Here is a 16,099-nt window from a genome sequence, read left to right as displayed (position 1 = left end):
CCAATGAATAAATTATCATGGCGGATTGATTGTTTGTATTGCCATAAGTCTTTATTTCTCTATGCCACAAAAGACTCCAAATAAATCGTGTTGCTGTTTGTCTTGCGGCTCTATATGAATTAATTTTCATGCGCTAAAACATTTGAGGGGAATTCATCTTACAATTTTTTTTTGTGTTCTTTTTGGCTGTGAGCAAGATGAAAAGAGAGTCTATTTGAGATATTGCGCGCGCTGTGTGCCCTTTGAAATTTGCTGTGGTCGCAACACGATCAGGTGGACACAGCAATGGTGGAATTTATTTATTCAATCCTCGTCCGAAGACATCACACAACAAATTAACTCGAAACGAGGGAGATATCCAAAAACAGCCAATGCGTCGACATAAGAAATAATTTCACTTATAAATAATTAATTTAATTTTTTAAATGAAAAATATGTTTCTTTTGTCAACATTCCAGTACCGAAAGACCGCGAGCATGGCCGCGAGATGTGCCCAAAATGCAAAGATTCGAATTAATACAGAAATTATACAAATTGATCCCGTCATAAATTTCAGGTGCTGCTGCTGTCTTGTCCAAAAAAGCAAGTGTGTTGAATGTTCTTTTTTTTTACAACTTTCAACTTAGCTTTTTCCGAAGAATTAAAGAGTACAAGGTGATTATTTTATAAAATATTATTTAAAAAAATAATTTTTTCTATAACATGAAAATTATTCTTTTTATTTGCAATTTTTCAATTTGAAATTTGAAAAATAAATTAATGAAAACATTTAATCATTCAGTTTTCATGCTAGATATCATTTTATATCGATTTTCCTCATAAAGCATCTCGTAGATCCAAAGATCAGACTCTTTGCATAGAATCTATGACGAATTTTAGGGATTTTTATGCTTTCTAGAAAACCCACAAAATATTTGAAATTCTCACTTAAAACAAATTAATTCTCCAAATCCATTGAATCTTCTTCCACATCCCCATCATAATCAGCATCAATTAGAGCAGTACTGCTGGATTCCAAAGCATCATCAATTGAAGTCAGTTTTTGGTGTGATAGCTCCTCTTCATTCCTGGATGTATCTTCAAAGGATGTATTATCTCCAATCCAGGAATTACTTGAAAAATTTAATGGGGTGTTTGAAGAATTTTCAGTGCTTCTTGAAGTCGAACTTGCATTTTGTCCCTCCAGAATACTTTCGTCACTTTCATTCTCATCCAACATCCGCAAAAATTCTTCCAAATTATCCTTCCATTGGCAACCCAGACAGCAGCAGGAAGAAGTGATCCAGTAGTTGTCTCTTGGAGCCATTATCCACGATTTAAACAGATGATCTTTCGAGTTCTTTTTAAATGTCGTTCTAGAGAATTCTTCTAATTGCAAAGATTTCAGAGAGTTTGACAAAAAATTCTTAATTTAACTAGATTCAATAAAAAAAATTTAAATTTTCTTTTTCTTGCAGAGCTTCAGTTTATTCATAAAAAATATTATTTTAAGAAGAAGTAAAAGCCTCAGTGGCACAATAGGTAGGCAAATGGTAAAAACTGATGTCCTCATTATTGCTACGACGTGACTACATATTGGAGGAAACTGCATATGTATATAATTGTGCAAATAGGATCACCTCGAACTTGTTCCCGATTTGATCTTTCACATGGACGTTGGGTGGGTGATGCTCACCAATGTTCATTCGTGAGTTTAATTCTAATGAATGGAGGCACCGCATATATACATTCAATAATTCCATAATTTTCATGCATGTCCATCAAAGTAATGTGCCACGCCACTACCTGTTTCGGCTCTCCCGTGGCACACCAGCAATTATTCACGTGGGCAGGTTAACGAATGCTCTTTTACAATCTTCAACACCACCAAACACACAGCATCGCGAGAAATCAGTTAATAATAGCCAAAGTGTTGTGTTCTCTCGGGTGTCTTCTGTCGATTCACCTCCACCTCGTTTTTTTATTTATTTATTTATTTGTCTTTTTTGCCATTTGCGACGCAGTGCACAATATAAGATGAAGAATGGCGCGAGCAAGGAGAAAAAGCACCACGGATGGGAAAAACAGTGCATAGTAGATATTCTTGTGAGGATGGGTTTTGTTTTTTTGGGCTTTTGCGCCAAGACAAAAGCGTGTAATACCGGATACATCGTGGTGCGTATACGGTAGAAGATCATCCAACACGGTAGGCACCCAATTAGGTCAGAGTTCAAACCATTGGCACTCCTATGTTGCCACCATGAGACGCATTAAATTTCACTCCGTGTGTGTCGTGCAACATGCCCAAGTGTTGACGATCATCATCCATACCCAAAAATTCCACGCAACCGACACACGCATTCGGTACGAGATAGGAGAATCAAATAATAATGGCCATAAGAAGAAACGAAGCCATTATTTAATGATATATCTGCAGATGAGGAATTATTAATCGACGCCGTTGAATTCAAATTATTCACCTGTTCGTGGCTTTCGGTGGATAATGACCGTGTACCTGCACTCAACCAGCAGGTTTTTCACTCCAAAGAAAAAAAGATGAAGAAAAAATCCAAAAAAGAGCAACAATCTTGTAAGAAAAAAATAGAACAACTCCTTTTCAATTTTATCTCACCCAACATTGATTATATGGTTGGGCATTTTAGGAGCTTCCTCGCTCTTCGTGTCTAAATCAACACTTTACGCACGAAATGTCGATTTCATCTCAACTGGAGAAAATACTTTGCTGTATATAATAAAATCGGCACGGGGAATTAAGGGGCCAGTTAAGTACAGGTGGTTAATCTATTAAAGTTTTACTGAGATTCTTAAAGACTATTTTTCAATTATTCCTTTAAGAGTTGAAACTGGATGGATAAAATAAAAATGTCTCGTGAATCGTGTTAATTCTTTCTAAAAGAAATATTTCCCAAAGAAAATTTTATTAAATTACTTAATACAAAAAATCGTCTGAATTTTTATGGTGCAGCCAATCATTTATTATTGTCAAAGCACAGTACATTCCAAGAAAAATAAATTCTCTTAATTACCCATAAAACACAACATTTTTGTACAAAATCTTCACTTTGTTGGCTGTCATTGATTGAGAATTTAATCGGTCAGTAATCTCATGTCAATGATTTCATTTCATGTTCATGGTTAAATGGCAGTTTTGTGGGCAAAGATGCAGAAAAAAAAACTGCAAAAAATGAGAATTAAAATACATTATAATTAATGATGCCGAAGGTGGTGGGATTTTAGCACCGATGCACATAAAAGATGAGAAGCCGCAGTATAAAATTTTAAATGCATTCCTTAGACTCATCTCCTTGCACACACATTTATCGTTCTTCTATCGTAAATCATTTTGGATTAAAAGTGGTGTGAAGATATTTTTGCATGTTGCCCATTCAGTGTGAATTTTCATACATATTCTTGCAACACCTTCTCTGTGGACAGAAGAGAAGCATATTTGCACCCATCATTCCAATGGGATCGAACCCAATATGCATATGTAGGTATATATAGCTATAAACTTCAACCATCCACCCCTGTTCGCACGAGGCACCAAAGTAATAAATACGTGGCGTTTTATAATAACTTCTGGTGCTCGAGACAAAGTCTTCGGTGGATGGAAGGTGCAAAAAAAGCGTCCACTTTACCTGTTGAGATGACGAAAAAATCGTCTTGGAGAGACTTTTCAATTTAGTCGCTGATCAATAAATTTTTCACATTATGGGAATATATTAAGTGGCAGAATTCCTGGAAAATCCGTAAAAAGTTCACAAATGCACCCAATTCATTTCTTCGGTGCTCCTTGCGCGCAAATCTTGCACAACCTTTCTTGCTCACTGTTTCATCTTCTTCGCGCACCTGTTGATTCGCCTTTTGAGAAATTCCCTGATATTTAATTTGATTCAAAAGAAGAATATTATAAAGGATTTTTAAATTCTCTTAGATAGAAATTTTGCATTCTTTGAGAGGAAAGCTTTTAAGGAGACAAGAAAAAATTCCCCATAAGAGGACTTAATTCCTGTAGAGACATTTAGGATCAAATTTCCTCCATGATGTGGCTAACATAAACATCACAGCCACTGTAAATTCTCCAAAGCTCACCAAAAATGCTTCCAGATCTACCTGAGCTAAACTTGAACTCGAGAATTGTTTAGGAAATAGAAAAAAATGTAAAACATCTCATCATATTAACACCTTATTTCGCTGAACTCTCGATGGTAAAATCATTTTGCTATTTTGCCCAGAATCGTAAATAACAAAATTTTATTGCTGTCGATTAATAAATAGCCACGACTCCAAATCACCCAGCACACGGGGGCTTTTTGTGCGTTAAGAGAGTCTCCTGTCAGGTATATCCACTTGTCCATTGCCTCTCAATGCGGTCTGTGTCGTTTTTCTTTGCACAAAACCCCCAAGATGGATTGAATGCGGCATAAATTGCTGAGTGAGTAATTTAATAAGATGATAAAAAATACTTGTATGTGACGGTTTCGATTGCCGCTCTAACACCACTCTTTCACTCCATCCAAAATGAGTGATTTAATCGCTACCTCTTCTAAAGTCACTTTATCAAACATTTTCCACTCTACACAGCCATTTCGAATTCATCAAACCATCTTATATGCCTTCAATTAGTCCAATCTGGCTTCTTTTTTTTTTCATTTCTTACAATTTTATAATAGAGAGCTTTGAGTTTGAGTGAAGAGAAGAGGTAGGTATGTATGTATGTATAGAAATAAAAAGCTTCTGCTTGTGATGACATGTAAAATTAAATGGAATTGATTCCACTCTTTGAAAATTTTCCTTCAAATTCAAATTGAAAGACATTGTACATATCGAATGTCGAAGTGCGAGACCATAGAGCTGTTTCGTAATGATTCAAATCCCTTCTCAAGAAAATCAGATTGACTATCATGTCACTTTGGGTGATCTCTTTGCGGGCACTCTCCACGGTGCATGAGATCGAGATCAGTGCGAGAACTCAGCACGGGAGCTTTAGCGAGAGATCGGGGGGATCTAAATCCCCGCAAAGAGACCACTTGACGGCCCAATGACGTGTTAAATGTGCAAATGACGTCTCCTCAAGTAGCAATCGATCTACTTTCCACGGGCACTTTCATTGGCAAACTCAACCGTACACGATCATATTGGTATCAATCTTATAAATTTCATGAAATGATACTTAAAGTTTTTATGAATCATTTAATTAATTTTATTTATTAGCTGTAAGAACTTGAAAAGAAAATCTAAACATATTAAAGATAGTTTAATTTTTTTTTAAACTTTTTTTTAAATTTCCGTAGAACTCAAAAACCGGAAAATTTTTCCTTAAATCGTATTAGTTTGAAATTCGTTTAGGTAGTTTAGGAATAAACCTTGAAATTACTCTGAATAACAATAATAGTTCGAAGTTAAATTAACGAAACCAAATGATCCCTAATTGGTTTCACAAACTATTACTGACGTAATAATAAACTATGTTTCGTTCTTATGGATGGTTTCGTTAATTTCGTTTAAACTTAAACAAAATCGATCCTTGCACATTAGAATTATTTAGGATTTGATAGAATTATAAATTCGGATTTAAACGTTCTGTGCTTTCCTTGTGCTTTAAAAAAATAAAAACATCCTAAAAACCAGATGGCGCTCCTACTCAAACGTTCCTCAACTACATAATGCACACACAATGATGAAAATAATATTATTTTCCTTTCACAAAGAGCCCTACATAAAATCCCATGCAAAGTTACATGAAACATTTCACCTGCTTCCCTTTCGAAAAAAAAACTTTTCTTGAGCTCTAATGTAATTTGCTACGAATAGATAAAGATGAAATGCTTCCACTATTGATCAATCCATTTGGTGATCGACACCGTGTATGTTTTTTTTTTATTTCCTAATGTTCTTCAGCATGCCAAAAAGACCGATTTGTGATTTATCTCGAGATGAAAATCACATGAAGCATTTTGAGAAAAAAATCTCTGAGAACCGCTCAATCGCCTCTCAGTATTCCCATGAATTTTGTATATGAGAGTGGGCCCCCACTGTAAATCTGATTATCAAATAGTTATAATATTTTTGGTGGTAAGATGTAGAAAAAATAAGCCATGACATAGCACATATCTCATCATAAGCGAGCATGGGTATCCAATATGAAAAATTCCTCTCATATAGGCCCAATTATTGTTCACAATCTTCCTGTGGTTACTGGGCTGCGGGAGAAATGAAGGTGGAAAGGTACAGTGAGGGTCGGAAAAATTTCAAACAGGCTCAAAAGCTTTAAAAGATCGTGAAAGTGAGTTGAAATAAAATTTTAATCTGAAAACTTGATAATTTTGCACTGTTTACTTTAAGAACATAAAATAGCATAAAACCTTTTCATTTTCTTAAAATTACAATGATTTTCTTGGCCACCTGTCTTACAAAATTTATTAGAATGAAAAGTTAAAAAAAATAGAAATAAAAATAAACGAAAGAAAAAAAAGAAAACTTTGAATCCTCTTTGCAAATTTTCACAAAATTTTTTTTTAAAAATTAGTTTTTTTTTTTTAACAATTTTCCAAATTCAGGAAAATTTCAAAAATTTCCTGTAATCAATTCACGTGAAAATTGTATTTTGAAATTTAAAAAAAATTCAAATAATTTCCGTTGAATTTATGCATTTTTTCGAGTAGGTACTGTAGGCAAAAGCACAGGTTTTTTGAGAGAGTCAATCGGTCTCCTCAAAAGGTGTATAGATATTCTTCCTTTCTATATGGTGCGGTTTTCTCATTACATAATCACCCATAAGACAATCCGCGTGCGGAGTTGGAGAATAAATTGCCTTCAGCAGACACCCTCATGTGGCAAAAATGGACTTGACTAACACTAATTAACTGTGACTTCATTTGCCCAAAAAATAAACACACAGCATGTTCACAGAGGCGGCGATAGCATCTCATCAGGTCATCGATACCTTTTAGCTTTTTTTTTCTTTTGGGAGTTTGTTCACCACCAAATGGAGGAGGTGCAAACCAAAACACTCCAATGTGCTTTTGGAAGAAGCATTTCAAAATCAGTGGAGGATAATTGAAATTTGCCAGCAAGATATTCCTCGAAAGATTTGCTGCTCTCACTTTTTCCAATGCTCGCACATGGTGCAATTTTTGGGGCCTCACCAGCATCCCAGCAACACCTGCAATACACTTCGCGAGACAAAATATTGCTGAGTCGCCCCCACAGGAATGATCATCATTTTTTTTCTTTTTCTTTACCAAACCTTCGTATATTGTTGCTGTGAGAGAAGATGAAAATCTCTGCGTCGTTCATCATCGCAATTCGGCACCGTTTCTCACTCTCTCAATGAATATGGCAGAGTTCATTATCCATTTTTGTCAGTGTTTTATATACCAACAAGATCATATTGAGATCCCCCCATGAGATATCACGATTTTTGGCGGCGCGGTTCTCTTTCTTTTACATCAAAATCACCACTTGACGGTTTTGTGATGATACTTTTTCTACGGAATTTATTTTTTCAAAAAGCTCCGCAGTCTTTTCATTTCTTCTTTTCAACTTCAAAGACAAAAATGGAGAGCTTAGCAGGGAGGATTTTGTTGGTATTGTCATCCACGATGGAAGAAAAAATAAAACAGCATCCATTAAAATTTGAATTACCAATAAATCTTCTCCTTAAATGAAGATATTTAAAACTTTCTTCTATTTTTTTGAAGAATATTTAAGTGGTTGCCTTGAGTTTCTTTTATTTGCTAAACAGCTAAAAATGCCAAAATATTTTGAATAACAATTAAGAATTGGGCGGAAATTTTTCTCATGAAATTTAATTAATTTAAAAAATGATTTATTAATATTTTTTCTAGAATATTTCTCAATCCAAGAAATCTCTTCGTGAATGCAATGTGTGTGAGACTGACTTTTAAACTCAAATAAAAAAATAAAGAGATTCACTGAGCAGGTATTTAAATTTTTCCTCGTGTCCGATGAATAAAAGAAATTTAAATAAATTTTTGCATTAAACTCCACCCACCTGAGCCTTCACGCGTACCCAGAGTCGCCATGAAGATCCTGGTTTGGGTGCATAGGGCGAATAAATCTACAAGTATGAAATGTCACAGAGGTTATTTGAGCGATAAGTTGTTGAAATACATAATTTTACGTTTTTGCAAAAGATATATCCGCTTTTTTGGCAAGATTTTCCTAAAGAAAAAAAATTATTCAATTATAAAGAGAATAAAGTCTTGAAATTAATTTTGGGATCTAAAATATTATGACAAAGAAGTCGTTAAAAAGTTTATTCCATGATTTAATTGATTTTATTTTTTAAGGAGTAGGGAGCTTTTGAGTAAGAGCTTAAAAAAGCTTTGGATTTGAACAAGAATTTAAATTAAATTAATAAGACAATGAAAAAGGAGTCTATTCATTTCTATTTGGGGTTCAACACTTCATCATTCGAGCACACACAATTTAGTTTAAGGAAAGCTTCTAGAAACACTTAAATATATTCATTCAAGTAGGTTTATTACATGGGGAAGATTTTCTTAAAATGAACAAAAGCCACGCCCCTATTTTATCTCGTTTTCCTCTTTATATACTGCTTATACTTTAAGTATATTTTTATTTAAAGCTACAACCAAGAAAATCTTTTGATTTGGAAAATAAAATTTCCATTTATGTAGCTTTCAGAGCTTTTTTTAGAGGTTTTTTCTTTGAGCCCTTTAAAGATTTCCTTAATCCTGTATAATTGAGTAAAAATGAATAGACTCCTCATTGGAATCTTTGCTTAATTTAGTTTATAGAAATCATTTTTCCTCTTAGTCCTCAAACGGGGACGATTTATTCAGCCACTCAATACACAATCGGGCTCCTTCTTTTTCACGTCTTCAGGGGTGTCTCTGGTTGTCGCGATGCTCGGCATTCGCTGTCGCCGTCGCAGCACTTCCTTCTGAAGCTCAAGATCCCGCGTCGTCGCTGATAACTCCTTTCTCCTTGCACCCAGGCCCGTACACAGATGGCCTGGTGATCCCAATTGCCGTGTGACGCAATTGACGACGTCACTAGATTCGTGGGGGATGTTTCTACCCCACGGGAAGGCACAATCGCTGGATCACGGGATGCCCAAGTTGAATTTCTTCGGCTCGGTGAGACTCTCCAATTTGACGGGGAGTGAGCCGGCTTGGGTGATAAATCACTGTCGTCACAGACGCTCTTCCACCTCTGCTGAACTCCCGAATTGTCAGGGAGTATGGCGTGACACGAATTGCAGGTCACGAGAGGCTCCGGATGCAATCCCTCGCCTTGACAGTGCTCCCTAGTTTGGCTGGGAGGCTGTCGTCACCGATGGTGGATCACTGCTGCTTCTGATGAGCTTCAAACTCCGCAGAACTCACTGAATTGCCTGAGAGTGAGTTGTGTCACAAGTTGTGGATCACGAGAGGCTCCGGATAAAATCCCTCGCCCTGGCGGAACTCCCAAATTTGACGGGGAGTGTGCAGTGGCACGGTAGCTGCCAATGGACGCCAATTGCAGCAAATCCCTCCGTCCTTCTGACTCCTCACCGCGACAGGCGGCGTATCTCCTCCACTTCACGGGTGGCACACTTCACAAGATGGCCACTGGGGCCCAAGGGGATTTCGCCCCTGCTGGTACGTCCGACTCGCACGGAAAATTAGGTCTTTTCCTGCCGGTCTCCCAAGGTGTACTAAACTTTTTCTCTGTCAAGAAGAAGAAGGCATATTAACTTGCCCCACCCCAAAACCCACACAACACATACACATACAAAAGATCATCGGCGTAAGTTGGGTTTTGGAGACTTATTTGAATTGATCGTTACTTCTCCCATAATGACAAATTTTCAAATTTTGTGCACGTTACATCACCCCTTTGTTGCAAAAGAAAAAAAAAAAAGAAAAGAGGTTTAAATTACTCTATCAAAGAAAGTGATGCAACTAAATAAGAAAAGAAAAGATTGGCGATGGACAGAATGGTTGGCTTTGGGTACCTTCCACGTTCGGCATAAATTTATAAAAAGAAACGAACTTTAATAATTAATTATCCATTAGAATACCTCGGCATTTAAACATAATTAATTAAAGGGAATTCGAGCTGATCGCACCCAGAAGAGGTGAAAACTATGGGGATTATGTATCCCGCTCCTCCAAACCCTCGAGTGAATTTCACGCCCTTTAGAAAAGGTTTCGAGGTGGAAAAAGGCAAGGAAAGGAATTGGAAGGGAAATTAAGGAATAACAAAGGATATCTTTGTTCTAATTGCCCTTCTTCTTCAAAACCCACAGTCTTCTTCTCCTCAATCGTGTAGATTGAGTTTCTTCAGGTTTATCAGACTCAAAAATATACAATGAAATGGAAATAAAGTTATTGATTAACATCTCCTTCAACTTGTGGATCCAAATTGGCTTAAAGATCCTAAATTATTCCGAGAGTCACGAAAGTGAAGGGGGGAAAATTTGATTTACTAGAGAGAATCAAGATTGGAAGGAAGGCGGTGTGGTTTTTAATAAAGCTTCTTGAGCTTTCTTCAAACTGATGGTCACTCTCTCCTTACCAGCATTTGCTATTAGCAACGCGGAAGTGTTTGTGTGGGGAAAGGTGAGATGGACTTTAAATTTATCTCCACTTCTCTCTCTGATCCTTCCGCAAACTCGTAAGACATTGACTCACGCGCTTTGCATAACGTGGGCCTTGGACAACGGATTGGTGGGCGAAAGATCCTAACTGCGTTAACCACTGCTGGCATCTCTCGTTGGCTCCTCGCTCCATAAGTCTCTCGAGAACCTTAAGATTTCACACAAGTCCACTCGTCCATTGTCCCTTCTTAGCCGACACCAACTCCCCACAGGAGCATCTCATCAGATGGTCTCTAGGCAAAGAATCCTCGACGCCGCTTCTCCTTCTCTCTCTCTCCTCCTTCTCTCTTCTCCTTCTCTCTTCTCCTTCTCTCTCTCCTCCTCTCTCCTCCTTCTCTCTCTCCTCCTTCTCTCTCTCCTCCTCTCTCTCTTTACTGAGCTCACCTCCCCTCGGCATCTCACCGGCCCCCCTACCCTATTTTTTATTCCACCAATCTCCAGCTCACCCGGAGGCCCCGAATTACTTTTCTCTCATTCTCTTTCAAAAAACGTAGACGGGGTGGAATTTAGGACATGGGCACGAACGGGGTGAACCTTCGATGAAGATTTGGCTTTTCAGGGCCTCGGCTCCATCCGTGAGATTGCGTACTGGTGGATGTGAACTCAGTCGCCGCCACCATTTGAGCAAAAGGCTCATATGCAGAGTTATCCCAGGTTGGTGTAAAGGACCACCCCTTTCATTGGGCTCTTTGTCAATCTGACTCCTGTTTTGCCTTTCTCTCTTCTCTTTCGCCGCTCAACTCCTCCACCACTCTTCAATTTTCGACGATTCCTTGCCCCGAGGTCACCGTCAGAGAGCACCTATGAAAAGAAGGAGACAACCTTGGAGGTACGCCGTCCTCGCTTTCCTGTGATTCATCCACGAGCCCACGAGAATAAGTATGGGTCCAGATGACACTTTTCTGCCCTACCATTGGAGGTGGTCGCAAGGCAACAAGAGGAAGGAATCTTTCTATTATTTCATGAGGGTTTTTTTTTCGCGGACTAGACGGGAATGCGAAAGGAGTATTGACTCTAATAGTTAGGTGGGATGGGTCCTATGCATCTTGTGCATGTAATTTCATAGGACTGGGAAGGATGGAATTACTTGGATTCTGCCAAGTGCAGGGGAAAGAATTCGAGGAACAAACATCTCCGATTATGAATCAAACGAATGCCATCCGAAAGAGCTCTTGCCAAATCAGGCATGATACGACTCTAACAAATTTTAAAACGTGACTCTCCTCATGGACACTGATGCTCATGCAAAATCTCTCCTCATACTGCAACTATTGAGGATTCAACAATAATAAATTTTCCAATTAGCAATCCAATACCTTCCTTCCGGTTTGACAAAATGAATAAATACGGAGAGAGTAAGAAAAGACAGTTAAAACCTAATTCCAGCGGAACATGCTTCAATTTACTTCTCTCCATGCAAAATCTGTACAAATGGGCATTAACCAATCTCTAAATAGATTCAGATCCTGGTTTTATGGTGATATTGGATGATTGGAAATATAAAGGAAAGGAAAGAGAATGCAAGGGTCAACAAAGTCAAACCCTGGGGTTGGCGATGAATTTCAAACGAGATTAATAAAAAGAAAAGAAAGTGGAGGATCTCGAACCGACCAGACGTTCCCAACGAATTATCAAAAGAGAATCACCCATTTAGAGTATTAATTGTTCTCACAAGAGGCATCGAAGCAAAAGCTAATCAAGATTCCTTGAGATCCTCACCCAGAAGGTGCGAGGAAAGAAACCACCAACGGTCTCACATCTCAATGGAGTCGGATGGATCTGGGAGAAGGTACACATCTCCTCAAACCAGAATCCACGGCGAAACTTCGGGACGAATCCCAAAATTTTTCCGGCGAGCTCTTCCAAAGGGAAGGACTCACATCCGAACTGGATAAACCAGACTAAAGCTGGTAATCCCGTGGAAGGAGGCGCCACTTCACAACGGGGAAAAGAAACAGGAGGTCTCGTGAAAAACATACGCCGAAAAACCACTGAGGAGACCACCATCCCCGGATAGAAAATCTAACGCTTTAACAAGAAAGCTTTCCAAGGATGTTTGTACTACCTATACAGTAGGTTTAAATTAAAGTCAAGCAATTCTCCTCCTTAAATTCCAAACAGCAATGCAAGCTGTTCCAAATACATCCTTACCCATCATCGTTCGTCGAACGCTAAACGCAAGGACAGAGTTTACGATAAGCGATCCGCCAAATTCCGCTCAACTCGCTTAATCAATTGCTAGGCAAGATACGAGGATCGGAAAATAAACGGGCGCCCATCCTGAGTCAGCTCACATCGCATGCCCAACGCCCGATGCAGGGGTCAGGAAAATGCAAAAATTAGTAGATTCTAATTGAAAATCCAATAAAGAAACTTTAACTCAGGAAATTGTGATCGGGAAAACTTTAATCACAACTTCAATCAGAGAACTCCATCAGGGAAATCTCAATAATAAAAAAATCAAAAAAATCAAATTTGGGCGCCATATACCGAACCGTGTACCATCTGCCATGCCATTTAGTTAATATTGCAGAAAAGAATGAATTATTTAGCAAATGAATTAAGAATTTGATTGCATCCAAAGTGCAAACTTTTCAAGTGCGAATTATAAAGTTTAATAAAATCCGCATGACTATTGTACTACATGACGGTAAATATTTCAAATCTCAAAAATTCAAAAAGTTTTATATCATTAATAGCGTGTCAGCAATGCAAGCTAAACACGGAAATAATTTAATCCCAAAAAGAGCAAAATAATTTTCCTCATCTCATCATTGCCCGCAGGACGCAGCACGCGAGAAAAGCGGACACCCATGTTCCAGCAAATTCCGTTCAACCCGCTTGATCAATTGCCTAGGCAAGATACGAGGATCAGAAAATCAAAGGGCACCTGCGTCCGATAAGCCCACAGCGCATGCCCCACGTTCAATGGCAAAATGAGGAAACGCTCGAACAAATTAATTTGAAATAAAATTTAATAAATCAAAGTTCAGGGGATCAATAGAAAATAAAGAGATTTAAAATTGTCCCCAACGGTGCACAATTGAAGAAAAGATTCAAATTTAAGCACCGGTAAAATTTTAAGTTTGTAGCAAAAAAATAATTCTAAAGAGAATTGCTACAAAAGAATCCCCAAACTTTTAGGGGGATAAAGCTTTACTTTATCTCTCAACTATTATCGCAAGAGAGATCACCGCTATGTGATAAGCGAACGCACTTTGACCGTGGAGCAATGTCATGGCTCCACAAGGTCAAAAGAAAGTCAACGATTTCTCCATTTCAGAATTTTACCCATAATTGGAAGAACTTAAATTTCCCGCCGTTTTCCTTATAAATATTGTCTAAAGGAAAACGCTGATGATCTCATCAACTCATTAAATTTCAAAATTCACAAACACCCAGAACAAATAAGTCCCTACTTTGCGATGAAAATCAACTAAAAGTTGATAAAACTTGTAGAAAGCAAAAATCTTTAAACTTAAAGATCTTTAAAAATTCTAATTCAATTTGTTGCCGTTACAGGGAAGAGACCTTTCAAAAAGGATAATGATTCAATCTCTTCATTCATCCTGTTCGTGCAAATCAACCAAGAGGTTCTGGGGGAGGAGTACTTGCCACAGAATATCCCTCTTTCGTCCCCAGAAGGCTCTGAATACATTGATAAATTAATTTTAAATGTACTCGCATGGCTAATTTACTTTAAGCAAAAATTTTGGATTTTAAATCCAAAACCATTTCTTCTCAAGAGAAAAGAAAAAAAACGGAAAAAAAAAGAAAAATTCTTTAACGCGAGTTTTCTTTCCAGCAAGGCGGCTAGAAGAGCCCAAAATTGCTGGAAAATTCATCTCATTCAAGGGGAACTTTGTCATTTAAATAATACAAAATGCAAAATTGCATAAAATCACAAAAGTTTTTCACTAAAATTTTAAGTGTCGGTAGCTACCAGGGGCATGAGACTCAACTTGGGTACTTACCTGGTTCCACCGCTGGTTGGGCGCCATTTATAGAAATCATTTTTCCTCTTAGTCCTCAAACGGGGACGATTTATTCAGCCACTCAATACACAATCGGGCTCCTTCTTTTTCACGTCTTCAGGGGTGTCTCTGGTTGTCGCGATGCTCGGCATTCGCTGTCGCCGTCGCAGCACTTCCTTCTGAAGCTCAAGATCCCGCGTCGTCGCTGATAACTCCTTTCTCCTTGCACCCAGGCCCGTACACAGATGGCCTGGTGATCCCAATTGCCGTGTGACGCAATTGACGACGTCACTAGATTCGTGGGGGATGTTTCTACCCCACGGGAAGGCACAATCGCTGGATCACGGGATGCCCAAGTTGAATTTCTTCGGCTCGGTGAGACTCTCCAATTTGACGGGGAGTGAGCCGGCTTGGGTGATAAATCACTGTCGTCACAGACGCTCTTCCACCTCTGCTGAACTCCCGAATTGTCAGGGAGTATGGCGTGACACGAATTGCAGGTCACGAGAGGCTCCGGATGCAATCCCTCGCCTTGACAGTGCTCCCTAGTTTGGCTGGGAGGCTGTCGTCACCGATGGTGGATCACTGCTGCTTCTGATGAGCTTCAAACTCCGCAGAACTCACTGAATTGCCTGAGAGTGAGTTGTGTCACAAGTTGTGGATCACGAGAGGCTCCGGATAAAATCCCTCGCCCTGGCGGAACTCCCAAATTTGACGGGGAGTGTGCAGTGGCACGGTAGCTGCCAATGGACGCCAATTGCAGCAAATCCCTCCGTCCTTCTGACTCCTCACCGCGACAGGCGGCGTATCTCCTCCACTTCACGGGTGGCACACTTCACAAGATGGCCACTGGGGCCCAAGGGGATTTCGCCCCTGCTGGTACGTCCGACTCGCACGGAAAATTAGGTCTTTTCCTGCCGGTCTCCCAAGGTGTACTAAACTTTTTCTCTGTCAAGAAGAAGAAGGCATATTAACTTGCCCCACCCCAAAACCCACACAACACATACACATACAAAAGATCATCGGCGTAAGTTGGGTTTTGGAGACTTATTTGAATTGATCGTTACTTCTCCCATAATGACAAATTTTCAAATTTTGTGCACGTTACAAGTTTGAAGTGTAAAAATTAAAAGAGAAAACAATTTAAAGTAAAAAAAAACGGACATTGCATTTGCAAAAGCTTTTTGGATGAGTTGAAAAAGAATTTTCATCCTTTCCACACCATTCGTGGGTATACTGTTGAATTTTTCATTTCTCTTGTTTAAATACCAGTGTTGGAGTGCAATGGGTGTCGCCGGTGATCCCCAAGGCCCAAAAGGGAGAGACTCTCTTCGTGTTTATCTGCCCAACTCGGGGCACCGATTATTGATTGCCGATATAAAAATGCACTCGATGACTTTTGTAAATACAACATGCCAACAAATTATTTATGATCTGTGTTATTTTACGTGTTGAGAGATCGACAATACCACCTTGTGCCGATGGTGTAAGT

At 38.7% G+C, this 16,099-nt stretch overlaps 1 long non-coding RNA gene across 1 annotated transcript; it reads right to left on the bottom strand.

Annotated features, from left to right (window-relative positions):
* Positions 1-8,792: 8,792 nt before the first annotated feature.
* LOC129788655 (uncharacterized) lies at positions 8,793-15,709 on the bottom strand. Its single transcript, XR_008750381.1, has 2 exons — positions 14,608-15,709; positions 8,793-9,701 (listed from the first exon to the last, which is right to left on the bottom strand). It is a non-coding gene; the product is annotated as an uncharacterized LOC129788655 (long non-coding RNA).
* Between the last annotated feature and the right edge of the window lie 390 nt (positions 15,710-16,099).

Source organism: Lutzomyia longipalpis, chromosome 2, assembly GCF_024334085.1.
Source record: "Lutzomyia longipalpis isolate SR_M1_2022 chromosome 2, ASM2433408v1".
NCBI lineage: Eukaryota > Metazoa > Arthropoda > Insecta > Diptera > Psychodidae > Lutzomyia > Lutzomyia longipalpis.
The sequence above is the reverse complement of the archived record's forward strand: the minus strand, read 5'-3'. Positions and strand labels throughout refer to the sequence as shown.